We start from the raw sequence: 19,002 nt of genomic DNA on the forward strand, positions 1-19,002 counted from the left end.
AAGTGCAAAAAAGTGTTTTTTCCACACTAATACAAGTGCAAAGGTGGTTTCCTGCACCAACATAAGTGCGAAAAGTGGTTTTTCAACACTAACACAAGTGCGAAAAGTGGTTTTTCCACACTAATACAAGTGCGAAAAGTGGTTTTTCAACACTAACACAAGTGCAAAAAGTGGTTTTTCCACACTAATACACGTGCAAAAGTGGTTTCCTGCACCAACACAAGTGCGAAAAGTGTCTTTTCAACACTAACACAAGTGCAAAAAGTGGTTTATCAACACTATCACAAGTGCAAAAAGTGTTTTTTCCACACTAATACAAGTGCAAAAGTGGTTTCCTGCACCAACACAAGTGCAAAAAGTGGTTTTTCAACACTAACACAAGTGCGAAAAGTGGTTTTTCAACACTAACACAAGTGTGAAAAGTGGTTTTTCAACACTAACACAAGTGCGAAAAGTGGTTTTTCAACACTATCACAATTGCAAAAAGTGTTTTTTCCACACTAATACAAGTGCAAAAGTGGTTTATTGCACCAACACAAGTGCGAAAAGTGGTTTTTCAACACTAACACCAGTGCGAAAAGTGGTTTTTCAACACTAACACAAGTGCGAAAAGTGGTTTTTCCAAACTAATACAAGTGCGAAAAGTGGTTTTTCAACACTATCACAAGTGCAAAAAGTGTTTTTTCCACACTAATACAAGTGCAAAAGTGGTTTCCTGCACCAACACAAGTCGAAAATTGTTTTTTCAACACTAACACAGGTGCGAAAATTGGTTTTTCAACACTAACACAAGTGCGAAAAGTGGTTTTTTCACACTAATACAAGTGCGAAAAGTGGTTTTTCAACACTAAAACAAGTGCGAAAAGTGGTTTTTCCACACTAATACAAGTGCAAAAGTGGTTTCCTGCACAAACACAAGTGCGAAAAGTGATTTTTCAACACTAACACAAGTGCGAAAAGTGGTTTTTCAACACTATCACAAGTGCAAAAAGTGTTTTTTCCACACTAATACAAGTGCAAAAGTGGTTTCCTGCACCAACACAAGTGCAAAAAGTGGTTTTTCAACACTAACACAAGTGCGAAAAGTGGGTTTTCAACACTATCACAAGTGCAAAAAGTGTTTTTTCCACACTAATACAAGTGGAAAAGTTGTTTCCTGCACCAATACAAGTGCGAAAAGTGGTTTTTCAACACTAACACAAGTGCGAAAAGTGGTTTTTCAACACTAACACAAGTGCGAAAAGTGTTTTTTCCACACTAATACAAGTGCAAAAGTGGTTTCCTGCACCAACACAAGTGCGAAAAGTGGTTTTTCAACACTAACACAAGTGCAAAAAGTGGTTTTTCAACACTAACACAAGTGCGAAAAGTGGTTTTTCAACACTAACGCACGTGCGAAAAGTGTTTTTTCCACACTAATACAAGTGCAAAAGTGGTTTCCTGCACCAACACAAGTGCGAAAAGTGGTTTTTCAACACTAACACAAGTGCGAAAAGTGGTTTTTCAACACTAACACAAGTGCGAAAAGTGGTTTTTCCACACTAATACAAGTGCAAAAGTGGTTTCCTGCACCAACACAAGTGCGAAAAGTGGTTTTTCAACACTAACACAAGTGCGAAAAGTGGTTTTTCAACACTATCACAAGTGCAAAAAGTGTTTTTTCCACACTAATACAAGTGCAAAAGTGATTTCCTGCACCAACACAAGTGCGAAAAGTGGTTTTTCAACACTAACACAAGTGCGAAAAGTGTTTTTTCCACACTAATGCAAGTGCAAAACAGGTTTCCTGCACCAACACAAGTGCGAAAAGTGGTTTTTCAACACTAACACCAGTGCGAAAAGTGGTTTTTCAACACTAACACCAGTGCGAAAAGTGGTTTTTCAACACTATCACAAGTGCAAAAAGTATTTTTTCCACACTAATACAAGTGCAAAAGTGGTTTCCTGCACCAACACAAGTGCGAAAAGTGGTTTTTCAACACTAACACAAGTGCGAAAAGTGGTTTTTCAACACGAACAAAAGTGCGAAAAGTGGTTTTGCCACACCAATACAAGTGCGAAAAGTGGTTTTTCAACACTAACACAAGTGCGAAAAGTGGTTTTTCCACACTAATGCAAGTGCAAAAGTGGTTTCCTGCACCAACACAAGTGCGAAAAGTGGTTTTTCAACACTAACACAAGTGCAAAAAGTGGTTTTTCCACACTAATACAAGTGCAAAAGTGGTTTCCTGCACCAACACAAGTGCGAAAAGTGGTTTTTCAACACTAACACAAGTGCGAAAAGTGGTTTTTCAACACTATCACAAGTGCAAAAAGTGTTTTTTCCACACTAATACAAGTGCAAAAGTGGTTTCCTGCACCAACACAAGTGCGAAAAGTGGTTTTTCAACACTAACACAAGTGCGAAAAGTGGTTTTTCAACACCAACACAAGTGCGAAAAGTGGTTTTTCCACACTAATACAAGTGCAAAAGTGATTTCCTGCACCAACACAAGTGCGAAAAGTGGTTTTTCAACACTAGCACAAGTGCGAAAAGTGGTTTTTCAACGCTATCACAAGTGCAAAAAGTGTTTTTTCCACACTAACACAAGTGCGAAAAGTGGTTTTTCAACACTAACACAAGTGCGAAAAGTGGTTTTTTCACACTAATACAAGTGCGAAAAGTGGTTTTTCAACATTAAAACAAGTGCGAAAAGTGGTTTTTACACACTAATACAAGTGCAAAAGTGGTTTCCTGCACAAACAAGTGCGAAAAGTGATTTTTCAACACTAACACAAGTGCGAAAAGTGGTTTTTCAACACTGTCACAAGTGCGAAAAGTGGTTTTTCCACACCAATACAAGTGCGAAAAGTGGTTTTTCAACACTAACACAAGTGCGAAAAGTGGTTTTTCCACACTAATACACGTGCAAAAGTGGTTTTCTGCACCAACACAAGTGCGAAAAGTGTCTTTTCAACACTAACACAAGTGCAAAAAGTGGTTTATCAACACTATCACAAGTGCAAAAAGTGTTTTTTCCACACTAATACAAGTGCAAAAGTGGTTTCCTGCCCCAACACAAGTGCGACAAGTGGTTTTTCAACACTAACACAAGTGCAAAAAGTGGTTTTTCAACACTAACACAAGTGCGAAAATGGTTTTTCAACACTAACACAAGTGCGAAAATGGTTTTTCAACACTAACACAAGTGCGAAAAGTGGTTTTTCAACACTATCACAAGTGCAAAAAAGTGTTTTTTCCACACTAATACAAGTGCAAAGGTGGTTTCCTGCACCAACATAAGTGCGAAAAGTGGTTTTTCAACACTAACACAAGTGCGAAAAGTGGTTTTTCCACACTAATACAAGTGCGAAAAGTGGTTTTTCAACACTAACACAAGTGCAAAAAGTGGTTTTTCCACACTAATACACGTGCAAAAGTGGTTTCCTGCACCAACACAAGTGCGAAAAGTGTCTTTTCAACACTAACACAAGTGCAAAAAGTGGTTTATCAACACTATCACAAGTGCAAAAAGTGTTTTTTCCACACTAATACAAGTGCAAAAGTGGTTTCCTGCACCAACACAAGTGCAAAAAGTGGTTTTTCAACACTAACACAAGTGCGAAAAGTGGTTTTTCAACACTAACACAAGTGTGAAAAGTGGTTTTTCAACACTAACACAAGTGCGAAAAGTGGTTTTTCAACACTATCACAATTGCAAAAAGTGTTTTTTCCACACTAATACAAGTGCAAAAGTGGTTTATTGCACCAACACAAGTGCGAAAAGTGGTTTTTCAACACTAACACCAGTGCGAAAAGTGGTTTTTCAACACTAACACAAGTGCGAAAAGTGGTTTTACCAAACTAATACAAGTGCGAAAAGTGGTTTTTCAACACTATCACAAGTGCAAAAAGTGTTTTTTCCACACTAATACAAGTGCAAAAGTGGTTTCCTGCACCAACACAAGTCGAAAATTGTTTTTTCAACACTAACACAGGTGCGAAAAGTGGTTTTTCAACACTAACACAAGTGCGAAAAGTGGTTTTTTCACACTAATACAAGTGCAAAAAGTGGTTTTTCAACACTAAAACAAGTGCGAAAAGTGGTTTTTCCACACTAATACAAGTGCAAAAGTGGTTTTCTGCACAAACACAAGTGCGAAAAGTGATTTTTCAACACTAACACAAGTGCGAAAAGTGGTTTTTCAACACTATCACAAGTGCAAAAAGTGTTTTTTCCACACTAATACAAGTGCAAAAGTGGTTTCCTGCACCAACACAAGTGCAAAAAGTGGTTTTTCAACACTAACACAAGTGCGAAAAGTGGGTTTTCAACACTATCACAAGTGCAAAAAGTGTTTTTTCCACACTAATACAAGTGGAAAAGTTGTTTCCTGCACCAATACAAGTGCGAAAAGTGGTTTTTCAACACTAACACAAGTGCGAAAAGTGGTTTTTCAACACTAACACAAGTGCGAAAAGTGTTTTTTCCACACTAATACAAGTGCAAAAGTGGTTTCCTGCACCAACACAAGTGCGAAAAGTGGTTTTTCAACACTAACACAAGTGCAAAAAGTGGTTTTTCAACACTAACACAAGTGCGAAAAGTGGTTTTTCAACACTAACGCACGTGCGAAAAGTGTTTTTTCCACACTAATACAAGTGCAAAAGTGGTTTCCTGCACCAACACAAGTGCGAAAAGTGGTTTTTCAACACTAACACAAGTGCGAAAAGTGGTTTTTCAACACTAACACAAGTGCGAAAAGTGGTTTTTCCACACTAATACAAGTGCAAAAGTGGTTTCCTGCACCAACACAAGTGCGAAAAGTGGTTTTTCAACACTATCACAAGTGCAAAAAGTGGTTTTTCAACACTAACACAAGTGCGAAAAGTGTTTTTTCCACACTAATGCAAGTGCAAAACAGGTTTCCTGCACCAACACAAATGCGAAAAGTGGTTTTTCAACACTATCACAAGTGCAAAAAGTGTTTTTTCCACACTAATACAAGTGCAAAAGTGGTTTCCTGCACCAACACAAGTGCGAAAAGTGGTTTTTCAACACTAACACAAGTGCGAAAAGTGGTTTTTCAACACTATCACAAGTGCAAAAAGTGTTTTTTCCACACTAATACAAGTGCAAAAGTGATTTCCTGCACCAACACAAGTGCGAAAAGTGGTTTTTCAACACTAACACAAGTGCGAAAAGTGGTTTTTCAACACTAACACAAGTGCGAAAAGTGTTTTTTCCACACTAATGCAAGTGCAAAACAGGTTTCCTGCACCAACACAAATGCGAAAAGTGGTTTTTCAACACTATCACAAGTGCAAAAAGTGTTTTTTCCACACTAATACAAGTGCAAAAGTGGTTTCCTGCACCAACACAAGTGCGAAAAGTGGTTTTTCAACATTAACACAAGTGCGAAAAGTGTTTTTTCAACACTAACACAAGTGCGAAAAGTGGTTTTTCAACACTATCACAAGTGCAAAAAGTGTTTTTTCCACACTAATACAAGTGCAAAAGTGGTTTCCTGCACCAACACAAGTGCGAAAAGTGGTTTTTCAACACTAACACCAGTGCGAAAAGTGGTTTTTCAACACTATCACAAGTGCAAAAAGTATTTTTTCCACACTAATACAAGTGCAAAAGTGGTTTCCTGCACCAACACAAGTGCGAAAAGTGGTTTTTCAACACTAACACAGTGCGAAAAGTGGTTTTTCAACACGAACAAAAGTGTGAAAAGTGGTTTTGCCACACCAATACAAGTGCGAAAAGTGGTTTTTCAACACTAACACAAGTGCGAAAAGTGGTTTTTCCACACTAATACAAGTGCAAAAGTGGTTTCCTGCACCAACACAAGTGCGAAAAGTGGTTTTTCAACACTAACACAAGTGCAAAAAGTGTTTTTTCCACACTAATACAAGTGCAAAAGTGGTTTCCTGCATCAACAAAAGTGCGAAAAGTGGTTTTTCAACACTAACACAAGTGCGAAAAGTGGGTTTTCAACACTATCACAAGTGCAAAAAGTGTTTTTTCCACACTAATACAAGTGGAAAAGTTGTTTCCTGCACCAATACAAGTGCGAAAAGTGGTTTTTCAACACTAACACAAATGCGAAAAGTGGTTTTTCAACACTAACACAAGTGCGAAAAGTGTTTTTTCCACACTAATACAAGTGCAAAAGTGGTTTCCTGCACCAACACAAGTGCGAAAAGTGGTTTTTCAACACTAACACAAGTGCAAAAAGTGGTTTTTCAACACTAACACAAGTGCGAAAAGTGGTTTTTCAACACTAACGCACGTGCGAAAAGTGTTTTTTCCACACTAATACAAGTGCAAAAGTGGTTTCCTGCACCAACACAAGTGCGAAAAGTGGTTTTTCAACACTAACACAAGTGCGAAAAGTGGTTTTTCAACACTAACACAAGTGCGAAAAGTGGTTTTTCCACACTAATACAAGTGCAAAAGTGGTTTCCTGCACCAACACAAGTGCGAAAAGTGGTTTTTCAACACTAACACAAGTGCGAAAAGTGGTTTTTCAACACTATCACAAGTGCAAAAAGTGTTTTTTCCACACTAATACAAGTGCAAAAGTGATTTCCTGCACCAACACAAGTGCGAAAAGTGGTTTTTCAACACTAACACAAGTGCGAAAAGTGGTTTTTCAACACTAACACAAGTGCGAAAAGTGTTTTTTCCACACTAATGCAAGTGCAAAACAGGTTTCCTGCACCAACACAAGTGCGAAAAGTGGTTTTTCAACACTATCACAAGTGCAAAAAGTGTTTTTTCCACACTAATACAAGTGCAAAAGTGGTTTCCTGCACCAACACAAGTGCGAAAAGTGGTTTTTCAACATTAACACAAGTGCGAAAAGTGTTTTTTCAACACTAACACAAGTGCGAAAAGTGGTTTTTCAACACTATCACAAGTGCAAAAAGTGTTTTTTCCACACTAATACAAGTGCAAAAGTGGTTTCCTGCACCAACACAAGTGCGAAAAGTGGTTTTTCAACACTAACACCAGTGCGAAAAGTGGTTTTTCAACACTATCACAAGTGCAAAAAGTATTTTTTCCACACTAATACAAGTGCAAAAGTGGTTTCCTGCACCAACACAAGTGCGAAAAGTGGTTTTTCAACACTAACACAAGTGCGAAAAGTGGTTTTTCAACACGAACAAAAGTGCGAAAAGTGGTTTTGCCACACCAATACAAGTGCGAAAAGTGGTTTTTCAACACTAACACAAGTGCAAAAAGTGGTTTTTCCACACTAATACAAGTGCAAAAGTGGTTTCCTGCACCAACACAAGTGCGAAAAGTGGTTTTTCAACACTAACACAAGTGCAAAAAGTGGTTTTTCCACACTAATACAAGTGCAAAAGTGGTTTCCTGCACCAACACAAGTGCGAAAAGTGGTTTTTCAACACTAACACAAGTGCGAAAAGTGGTTTTTCAACACTATCACAAGTGCAAAAAGTGTTTTTTCCACACTAATACAAGTGCAAAAGTGGTTTCCTGCACCAACACAAGTGCGAAAAGTGGTTTTTCAACACTAACACAAGTGCGAAAAGTGGTTTTTCAACACCAACACAAGTGCGAAAAGTGGTTTTTCCACACTAATACAAGTGCAAAAGTGATTTCCTGCACCAAAACAAGTGCGAAAAGTGGTTTTTCAACACTAGCACAAGTGCGAAAAGTGGTTTTTCAACGCTATCACAAGTGCAAAAAGTGTTTTTTCCACACTAACACAAGTGCGAAAAGTGGTTTTTCAACACTAACACAAGTGCGAAAAGTGGTTTTTTCACACTAATACAAGTGCGAAAAGTGGTTTTTCAACGCTATCACAAGTGCAAAAAGTGTTTTTTCCACACTAACACAAGTGCGAAAAGTGGTTTTTCAACACTAACACAAGTGCGAAAAGTGTTTTTTCCACACTAATACAAGTGCAAAAGTGGTTTCCTGCACCAATACAAGTGCGAAAAGTGGTTTTTCAACACTAACACAAGTGCGAAAAGTGGTTTTTCAACACTAACACAAGTGCGAAAAGTGTTTTTTCCACACTAATACAAGTGGAAAAGTGGTTTCCTGCACCAACACAAGTGCGAAAAGTGGTTTTTCAACACTAACACAAGTGCGAAAAGTGGTTTTTCAATACTAACACAAGTGCGAAAAGTGGTTTTTCAACACTAACACACGTGCGAAAAGTGTTTTTTCCACACTAATACAAGTGCAAAAGTGGTTTCCTGCACCATCACAAGTGCGAAAAGTGGTTTTTCAACACTAACACAAGTGCGAAAAGTGGTTTTTCAACACTAACACTAGTGTGAAAAGTGGTTTTTTCCACACTAATACAAGTGCAAAAGTGGTTTCCTGCACCAACACAAGTGCGAAAAGTGGTTTTTCAACACTAACACAAGTGCGAAAAGTGGTTTTTCAACACTATCACAAGTGCAAAAAGTGTTTTTTCCACACTAATACAAGTGCAAAAGTGGTTTCCTGCACTAACACAAGTGCGAAAAGTGGTTTTTCAACACTAACACAAGTGCGAAAAGTGGTTTTTCAACACTAACACAAGTGCGAAAAGTGTTTTTTCCACACTAATACAAATGCAAAACAGGTTTCCTGCACCAACACAAGTGCGAAAAGTGGTTTTTCAACACTATCACAAGTGCAAAAAGTGTTTTTTCCACACTAATACAAGTGCAAAAGTGGTTTCCTGCACCAACACAAGTGCGAAAAGTGGTTTTTCAACACTAACACCAGTGCGAAAAGTGGTTTTACAACACTATCACAAGTGCAAAAAGTGTTTTTTCCACACTAATACAAGTGCAAAAGTGGTTTCCTGCACCAACACAAGTGCGAAAAGTGGTTTTTCAACAATAACACAAGTGCGAAAAGTGGTTTTTCAACACTATCACAAGTGCAAAAAGTCTTTTTTCCACACTAATACAAGTGGAAAAGTTGTTTCCTGCACCAATACAAGTGCGAAAAGTGGTTTTTCAACACTAACACAAGTGCGAAAAGTGGTTTTTCAACACTAACACAAGTGCGAAAAGTGTTTTTTCCACACTAATACAAGTGCAAAAGTGGTTTCCTGCACCAATACAAGTGCGAAAAGTGGTTTTTCAACACTAACACAAGTGCGAAAAGTGGTTTTTCAACACTAACACAAGTGCGAAAAGTGTTTTTTCCACACTAATACAAGTGGAAAAGTGGTTTCCTGCACCAACACAAGTGCGAAAAGTGGTTTTTCAACACTAACACAAGTGCGAAAAGTGGTTTTTCAATACTAACACAAGTGCGAAAAGTGGTTTTTCAACACTAACACACGTGCGAAAAGTGTTTTTTCCACACTAATACAAGTGCAAAAGTGGTTTCCTGCACCAACACAAGTGCGAAAAGTGGTTTTTCAACACTAACACAAGTGCGAAAAGTGGTTTTTCAACACTATCACAAGTGCAAAAAGTGTTTTTTCCACACTAATACAAGTGCAAAAGTGGTTTCCTGCACTAACACAAGTGCGAAAAGTGGTTTTTCAACACTAACACAAGTGCGAAAAGTGGTTTTTCAACACTAACACAAGTGCGAAAAGTGTTTTTTCCACACTAATACAAATGCAAAACAGGTTTCCTGCACCAACACAAGTGCGAAAAGTGGTTTTTCAACACTATCACAAGTGCAAAAAGTGTTTTTTCCACACTAATACAAGTGCAAAAGTGGTTTCCTGCACCAACACAAGTGCGAAAAGTGGTTTTTCAACACTAACACCAGTGCGAAAAGTGGTTTTACAACACTATCACAAGTGCAAAAAGTGTTTTTTCCACACTAATACAAGTGCAAAAGTGGTTTCCTGCACCAACACAAGTGCGAAAAGTGGTTTTTCAACAATAACACAAGTGCGAAAAGTGGTTTTTCAACACTATCACAAGTGCAAAAAGTCTTTTTTCCACACTAATACAAGTGGAAAAGTTGTTTCCTGCACCAATACAAGTGCGAAAAGTGGTTTTTCAACACTAACACAAGTGCGAAAAGTGGTTTTTCAACACTAACACAAGTGCGAAAAGTGTTTTTTCCACACTAATACAAGTGCAAAAGTGGTTTCCTGCACCAATACAAGTGCGAAAAGTGGTTTTTCAACACTAACACAAGTGCGAAAAGTGGTTTTTCAACACTAACACAAGTGCGAAAAGTGTTTTTTCCACACTAATACAAGTGGAAAAGTGGTTTCCTGCACCAACACAAGTGCGAAAAGTGGTTTTTCAACACTAACACAAGTGCGAAAAGTGGTTTTTCAATACTAACACAAGTGCGAAAAGTGGTTTTTCAACACTAACACACGTGCGAAAAGTGTTTTTTCCACACTAATACAAGTGCAAAAGTGGTTTCCTGCACCAACACAAGTGCGAAAAGTGGTTTTTCAACACTAACACAAGTGCGAAAAGTGGTTTTTCAACACTAACACAAGTGCGAAAAGTGGTTTTGCCACACTAATACAAGTGCAAAAGTGGTTTCCTGCACCAACACAAGTGTGAAAAGTGGTTTTTCAACACTAACACAAGTGCGAAAAGTGGTTTTTCAACACTATCACAAGTGCAAAAAGTGTTTTTTCCACACTAATACAAGTGCAAAAGTGGTTTCCTGCACTAACACATGTGCAAAAAGTGGTTTTTCAACACTAACACAAGTGCGAAAAGTGGTTTTTCAACATTAACACAAGTCCGAAAAGTGTTTTTTCCACACTAATACAAATGCAAAACAGGTTTCCTGCACCAACACAAGTGCGAAAAGTGGTTTTTCAACACTATCACAAGTGCAAAAAGTGTTTTTTCCACGCTAATACAAGTGCAAAAGTGGTTTCCTGCACCAACACAAGTGCGAAAAGTGGTTTTTCAACATTAACACAAGTGCGAAAAGTGGTTTTTCAACACTAACACAAGTGCGAAAAGTGGTTTTTCAACACTATCACAAGTGCAAAAAGTGTTTTTTCCACACTAATACAAGTGCAAAAGTGGTTTGCTGCACCAACACAAGTGCGAAAAGTGGTTTTTCAACACTAACACCAGTGCAAAAAGTGGTTTTTCAACACTATCACAAGTGCAAAAAGTGTTTTTTCCACACTAATACAAGTGCAAAAGTGGTTTCCTGCACCAACACAAGTGCGAAAAGTGGTTTTTCAACACTAACACAAGTGCGAAAAGTGGTTTTTCAACACGAACAAAAGTGCGAAAAGTGGTTTTGCCACACTAACACAAGTGCGAAAAGTGTTTTTTCCACACTAATACAAGTGCAAAAGTGGTTTACTGCACCAACACAAGTGCGAAAAGTGGTTTTTCAACACTATCACAAGTGCAAAAAGTGTTTTTTCCACACTAACACAAGTGCGAAAAGTGGTTTTCAACACTAACACAAGTGCGAAAAGTGGTTTTTTCACACTAATACAAGTGCGAAAAGTGGTTTTTCAACACTAAAACAAGTGCGAAAAGTGGTTTTTCCACACTAATACAAGTGCAAAAGTGGTTTCCTGCACAAACACAAGTGCGAAAAGTGATTTTTCAACACTAACACAAGTGCGAAAAGTGGTTTTTCAACACTATCACAAGTGCAAAAAGTGTTTTTTCCACACTAATACAAGTGCAAAAGTGGTTTCCTGCACCAACAAAAGTGCGAAAAGTGGTTTTTCAACAATAACACAAGTGCGAAAAGTGGTTTTTCAACACTATCACAAGTGCAAAAAGTGTTTTTTCCACACTAATACAAGTGGAAAAGTTGTTTCCTGCACCAATACAAGTGCGAAAAGTGGTTTTTCAACACTAACACAAGTGCGAAAAGTGGTTTTTCAACACTAACACAAGTGCGAAAAGTGTTTTTTCCACACTAATACAAGTGCAAAAGTGGCTTCCTGCACCAACACAAGTGCGAAAAGTGGTTTTTCAACACTAACACAAGTGCGAAAAGTGGTTTTTCAACACTAACACAAGTGCGAAAAGTGGTTTTTCCACACTAATACAAGTGCAAAAGTGGTTTCCTGCACCAACACAAGTGCGAAAAGTGGTTTTTCAACACTAACACAAGTGCAAAAAGTGGTTTCTCAACACTAACACAAGTGCGAAAATGGTTTTTCAAAACTAACACAAGTGCGAAAAGTGGTTTTTCAACACTATCACAAGTGCAAAAAAGTGTTTTTTCCACACTAATACAAGTGCAAAGGTGGTTTCCTGCACCAACATAAGTGCGAAAAGTGGTTTTTCAACACTAACACAAGTGCGAAAAGTGGTTTTTCCACACTAATACAAGTGCGAAAAGTGGTTTTTCAACACTAACACAAGTGCGAAAAGTGGTTTTTCCACACTAATACACGTGCAAAAGTGGTTTTCTGCACCAACACAAGTGCGAAAAGTGTCTTTTCAACACTAACACAAGTGCAAAAAGTGGTTTATCAACACTATCACAAGTGCAAAAAGTGTTTTTTCCACACTAATACAAGTGCAAAAGTGGTTTCCTGCACCAACACAAGTGCGAAAAGTGGTTTTTCAACACTAACACAAGTGCAAAAAGTGGTTTTTCAACACTAACACAAGTGCGAAAATGGTTTTTCAACACTAACACAAGTGCGAAAATGGTTTTTCAACACTAACACAAGTGCGAAAAGTGGTTTTTCAACACTATCACAAGTGCAAAAAAGTGTTTTTTCCACACTAATACAAGTGCAAAGGTGGTTTCCTGCACCAACATAAGTGCGAAAAGTGGTTTTTCAACACTAACACAAGTGCGAAAAGTGGTTTTTCCACACTAATACAAGTGCGAAAAGTGGTTTTTCAACACTAACACAAGTGCGAAAAGTGGTTTTTCCACACTAATACACGTGCAAAAGTGGTTTCCTGCACCAACACAAGTGCGAAAAGTGTCTTTTCAACACTAACACAAGTGCAAAAAGTGGTTTATCAACACTATCACAAGTGCAAAAAGTGTTTTTTCCACACTAATACAAGTGCAAAAAGTGGTTTTTCCACACTAATACAAGTGCAAAAGTGGTTTCCTGCACCAACACAAGTGCGAAAAGTGGTTTTTCAACACTAACACAAGTGCAAAAAGTGGTTTTTCCACACTAATACAAGTGCAAAAGTGGTTTCCTGCACCAACACAAGTGCGAAAAGTGGTTTTTCAACACTAACACAAGTGCGAAAAGTGGTTTTTCAACACTATCACAAGTGCAAAAAGTGTTTTTTCCACACTAATACAAGTGCAAAAGTGGTTTCCTGCACCAACACAAGTGCGAAAAGTGGTTTTTCAACACTAACACAAGTGCGAAAAGTGGTTTTTCAACACCAACACAAGTGCGAAAAGTGGTTTTTCCACACTAATACAAGTGCAAAAGTGATTTCCTGCACCAAAACAAGTGCGAAAAGTGGTTTTTCAACACTAGCACAAGTGCGAAAAGTGGTTTTTCAACGCTATCACAAGTGCAAAAAGTGTTTTTTCCACACTAACACAAGTGCGAAAAGTGGTTTTTCAACACTAACACAAGTGCGAAAAGTGGTTTTTTCACACTAATACAAGTGCGAAAAGTGGTTTTTCAACGCTATCACAAGTGCAAAAAGTGTTTTTTCCACACTAACACAAGTGCGAAAAGTGGTTTTTCAACACTAACACAAGTGCGAAAAGTGTTTTTTCCACACTAATACAAGTGCAAAAGTGGTTTCCTGCACCAATACAAGTGCGAAAAGTGGTTTTTCAACACTAACACAAGTGCGAAAAGTGGTTTTTCAACACTAACACAAGTGCGAAAAGTGTTTTTTCCACACTAATACAAGTGGAAAAGTGGTTTCCTGCACCAACACAAGTGCGAAAAGTGGTTTTTCAACACTAACACAAGTGCGAAAAGTGGTTTTTCAATACTAACACAAGTGCGAAAAGTGGTTTTTCAACACTAACACACGTGCGAAAAGTGTTTTTTCCACACTAATACAAGTGCAAAAGTGGTTTCCTGCACCATCACAAGTGCGAAAAGTGGTTTTTCAACACTAACACAAGTGCGAAAAGTGGTTTTTCAACACTAACACTAGTGTGAAAAGTGGTTTTTTCCACACTAATACAAGTGCAAAAGTGGTTTCCTGCACCAACACAAGTGCGAAAAGTGGTTTTTCAACACTAACACAAGTGCGAAAAGTGGTTTTTCAACACTATCACAAGTGCAAAAAGTGTTTTTTCCACACTAATACAAGTGCAAAAGTGGTTTCCTGCACTAACACAAGTGCGAAAAGTGGTTTTTCAACACTAACACAAGTGCGAAAAGTGGTTTTTCAACACTAACACAAGTGCGAAAAGTGTTTTTTCCACACTAATACAAATGCAAAACAGGTTTCCTGCACCAACACAAGTGCGAAAAGTGGTTTTTCAACACTATCACAAGTGCAAAAAGTGTTTTTTCCACACTAATACAAGTGCAAAAGTGGTTTCCTGCACCAACACAAGTGCGAAAAGTGGTTTTTCAACACTAACACCAGTGCGAAAAGTGGTTTTACAACACTATCACAAGTGCAAAAAGTGTTTTTTCCACACTAATACAAGTGCAAAAGTGGTTTCCTGCACCAACACAAGTGCGAAAAGTGGTTTTTCAACAATAACACAAGTGCGAAAAGTGGTTTTTCAACACTATCACAAGTGCAAAAAGTCTTTTTTCCACACTAATACAAGTGGAAAAGTTGTTTCCTGCACCAATACAAGTGCGAAAAGTGGTTTTTCAACACTAACACAAGTGCGAAAAGTGGTTTTTCAACACTAACACAAGTGCGAAAAGTGTTTTTTCCACACTAATACAAGTGCAAAAGTGGTTTCCTGCACCAATACAAGTGCGAAAAGTGGTTTTTCAACACTAACACAAGTGCGAAAAGTGGTTTTTCAACACTAACACAAGTGCGAAAAGTGTTTTTTCCACACTAATACAAGTGGAAAAGTGGTTTCCTGCACCAACACAAGTGCGAAAAGTGGTTTTTCAACACTAACACAAGTGCGAAAAGTGGTTTTTCAATACTAACACAAGTGCGAAAAGTGGTTTTTCAACACTAACACACGTGCAAAAAGTGTTTTTTCCACACTAATACAAGTGCAAAAGTGGTTTCCTGCACCAACACAAGTGCGAAAAGTGGTTTTTCAACACTAACACAAGTGCGAAAAGTGGTTTTTCAACACTATCACAAGTGCAAAAAGTGTTTTTTCCACACTAATACAAGTGCAAAAGTGGTTTCCTGCACTAACACAAGTGCGAAAAGTGGTTTTTCAACACTAACACAAGTGCGAAAAGTGGTTTTTCAACACTAACACAAGTGCGAAAAGTGTTTTTTCCACACTAATACAAATGCAAAACAGGTTTCCTGCACCAACACAAGTGCGAAAAGTGGTTTTTCAACACTATCACAAGTGCAAAAAGTGTTTTTTCCACACTAATACAAGTGCAAAAGTGGTTTCCTGCACCAACACAAGTGCGAAAAGTGGTTTTTCAACACTAACACCAGTGCGAAAAGTGGTTTTACAACACTATCACAAGTGCAAAAAGTGTTTTTTCCACACTAATACAAGTGCAAAAGTGGTTTCCTGCACCAACACAAGTGCGAAAAGTGGTTTTTCAACAATAACACAAGTGCGAAAAGTGGTTTTTCAACACTATCACAAGTGCAAAAAGTCTTTTTTCCACACTAATACAAGTGGAAAAGTTGTTTCCTGCACCAATACAAGTGCGAAAAGTGGTTTTTCAACACTAACACAAGTGCGAAAAGTGGTTTTTCAACACTAACACAAGTGCGAAAAGTGTTTTTTCCACACTAATACAAGTGCAAAAGTGGTTTCCTGCACCAATACAAGTGCGAAAAGTGGTTTTTCAACACTAACACAAGTGCGAAAAGTGGTTTTTCAACACTAACACAAGTGCGAAAAGTGTTTTTTCCACACTAATACAAGTGGAAAAGTGGTTTCCTGCACCAACACAAGTGCGAAAAGTGGTTTTTCAACACTAACACAAGTGCGAAAAGTGGTTTTTCAATACTAACACAAGTGCGAAAAGTGGTTTTTCAACACTAACACACGTGCGAAAAGTGTTTTTTCCACACTAATACAAGTGCAAAAGTGGTTTCCTGCACAAACACAAGTGCGAAAAGTGGTTTTTCAACACTAACACAAGTGCGAAAAGTGGTTTTTCAACACTAACACAAGTGCGAAAAGTGGTTTTGCCACACTAATACAAGTGCAAAAGTGGTTTCCTGCACCAACACAAGTGTGAAAAGTGGTTTTTCAACACTAACACAAGTGCGAAAAGTGGTTTTTCAACACTATCACAAGTGCAAAAAGTGTTTTTTCCACACTAATACAAGTGCAAAAGTGGTTTCCTGCACTAACACATGTGCAAAAAGTGGTTTTTCAACACTAACACAAGTGCGAAAAGTGGTTTTTCAACATTAACACAAGTCCGAAAAGTGTTTTTTCCACACTAATACAAATGCAAAACAGGTTTCCTGCACCAACACAAGTGCGAAAAGTGGTTTTTCAACACTATCACAAGTGCAAAAAGTGTTTTTTCCACGCTAATACAAGTGCAAAAGTGGTTTCCTGCACCAACACAAGTGCGAAAAGTGGTTTTTCAACATTAACACAAGTGCGAAAAGTGGTTTTTCAACACTAACACAAGTGCGAAAAGTGGTTTTTCAACACTATCACAAGTGCAAAAAGTGTTTTTTCCACACTAATACAAGTGCAAAAGTGGTTTGCTGCACCAACACAAGTGCGAAAAGTGGTTTTTCAACACTAACACCAGTGCAAAAAGTGGTTTTTCAACACTATCACAAGTGCAAAAAGTGTTTTTTCCACACTAATACAAGTGCAAAAGTGGTTTCCTGCACCAACACAAGTGCGAAAAGTGGTTTTTCAACACTAACACAAGTGCGAAAAGTGGTTTTTCAACACGAACAAAAGTGCGAAAAGTGGTTTTGCCACACTAACACAAGTGCGAAAAGTGTTTTTTCCACACTAATACAAGTGCAAAAGTGGTTTACTGCACCAACACAAGTGCGAAAAGTGGTTTTTCAACACTATCACAAGTGCAAAAAGTGTTTTTTCCACACTAACACAAGTGCGAAAAGTGGTTTTCAACACTAACACAAGTGCGAAAAGTGGTTTTTTCACACTAATACAAGTGCGAAAAGTGGTTTTTCAACACTAAAACAAGTGCGAAAAGTGGTTTTTCCACACTAATACAAGTGCAAAAGTGGTTTCCTGCACAAACACAAGTGCGAAAAGTGATTTTTCAACACTAACACAAGTGCGAAAAGTGGTTTTTCAACACTATCACAAGTGCAAAAAGTGTTTTTTCCACACTAATACAAGTGCAAAAGTGGTTTCCTGCACCAACAAAAGTGCGAAAAGTGGTTTTTCAACAATAACACAAGTGCGAAAAGTGGTTTTTCAACACTATCACAAGTGCAAAAAGTGTTTTTTCCACACTAATACAAGTGGAAAAGTTGTTTCCTGCACCAATACAAGTGCGAAAAGTGGTTTTTCAACACTAACACAAGTGCGAAAAGTGGTTTTTCAACACTAACACAAGTGCGAAAAGTGTTTTTTCCACACTAATACAAGTGCAAAAGTGGCTTCCTGCACCAACACAAGTGCGAAAAGTGGTTTTTCAACACTAACACAAGTGCGAAAAGTGGTTTTTCAACACTAACACAAGTGCGAAAAGTGGTTTTTCCACACTAATACAAGTGCAAAAGTGGTTTCCTGCACCAACACAAGTGCGAAAAGTGGTTTTTCAACACTAACACAAGTGCAAAAAGTGGTTTCTCAACACTAACACAAGTGCGAAAATGGTTTTTCAAAACTAACACAAGTGCGAAAAGTGGTTTTTCAACACTATCACAAGTGCAAAAAAGTGTTTTTTCCACACTAATACAAGTGCAAAGGTGGTTTCCTGCACCAACATAAGTGCGAAAAGTGGTTTTTCAACACTAACACAAGTGCGAAAAGTGGTTTTTCCACACTAATACAAGTGCGAAAAGTGGTTTTTCAACACTAACACAAGTGCGAAAAGTGGTTTTTCCACACTAATACACGTGCAAAAGTGGTTTTCTGCACCAACACAAGTGCGAAAAGTGTCTTTTCAACACTAACACAAGTGCAAAAAGTGGTTTATCAACACTATCACAAGTGCAAAAAGTGTTTTTTCCACACTAATACAAGTGCAAAAGTGGTTTCCTGCACCAACACAAGTGCGAAAAGTGGTTTTTCAACACTAACACAAGTGCAAAAAGTGGTTTTTCAACACTAACACAAGTGCGAAAATGGTTTTTCAACACTAACACAAGTGCGAAAATGGTTTTTCAACACTAACACAAGTGCGAAAAGTGGTTTTTCAACACTATCACAAGTGCAAAAAAGTGTTTTTTCCACACTAATACAAGTGCAAAGGTGGTTTCCTGCACCAACATAAGTGCGAAAAGTGGTTTTTCAACACTAACACAAGTGCGAAAAGTGGTTTTTCCACACTAATACAAGTGCGAAAAGTGGTTTTTCAACACTAACACAAGTGCGAAAAGTGGTTTTTCCACACTAATACACGTGCAAAAGTGGTTTCCTGCACCAACACAAGTGCGAAAAGTGTCTTTTCAACACTAACACAAGTGCAAAAAGTGGTTTATCAACACTATCACAAGTGCAAAAAGTGTTTTTTCCACACTAATACAAGTGCAAAAGTGGTTTCCTGCACCAACACAAGTGCAAAAAGTGGTTTTTCAACACTAACACAAGTGCGAAAAGTGGTTTTTCAACACTAACACAAGTGTGAAAAGTGGTTTTTCAACACTAACACAAGTGCGAAAAGTGGTTTTTCAACACTATCACAATTGCAAAAAGTGTTTTTTCCACACTAATACAAGTGCAAAAGTGGTTTATTGCACCAACACAAGTGCGAAAAGTGGTTTTTCAACACTAACACCAGTGCGAAAAGTGGTTTTTCAACACTAACACAAGTGCGAAAAGT

Source organism: Myxine glutinosa, unplaced genomic scaffold (genome assembly GCF_964187855.1).
Source record: "Myxine glutinosa unplaced genomic scaffold, kmMyxGlut1.1 SCAFFOLD_125, whole genome shotgun sequence".
NCBI lineage: Eukaryota > Metazoa > Chordata > Myxini > Myxiniformes > Myxinidae > Myxine > Myxine glutinosa.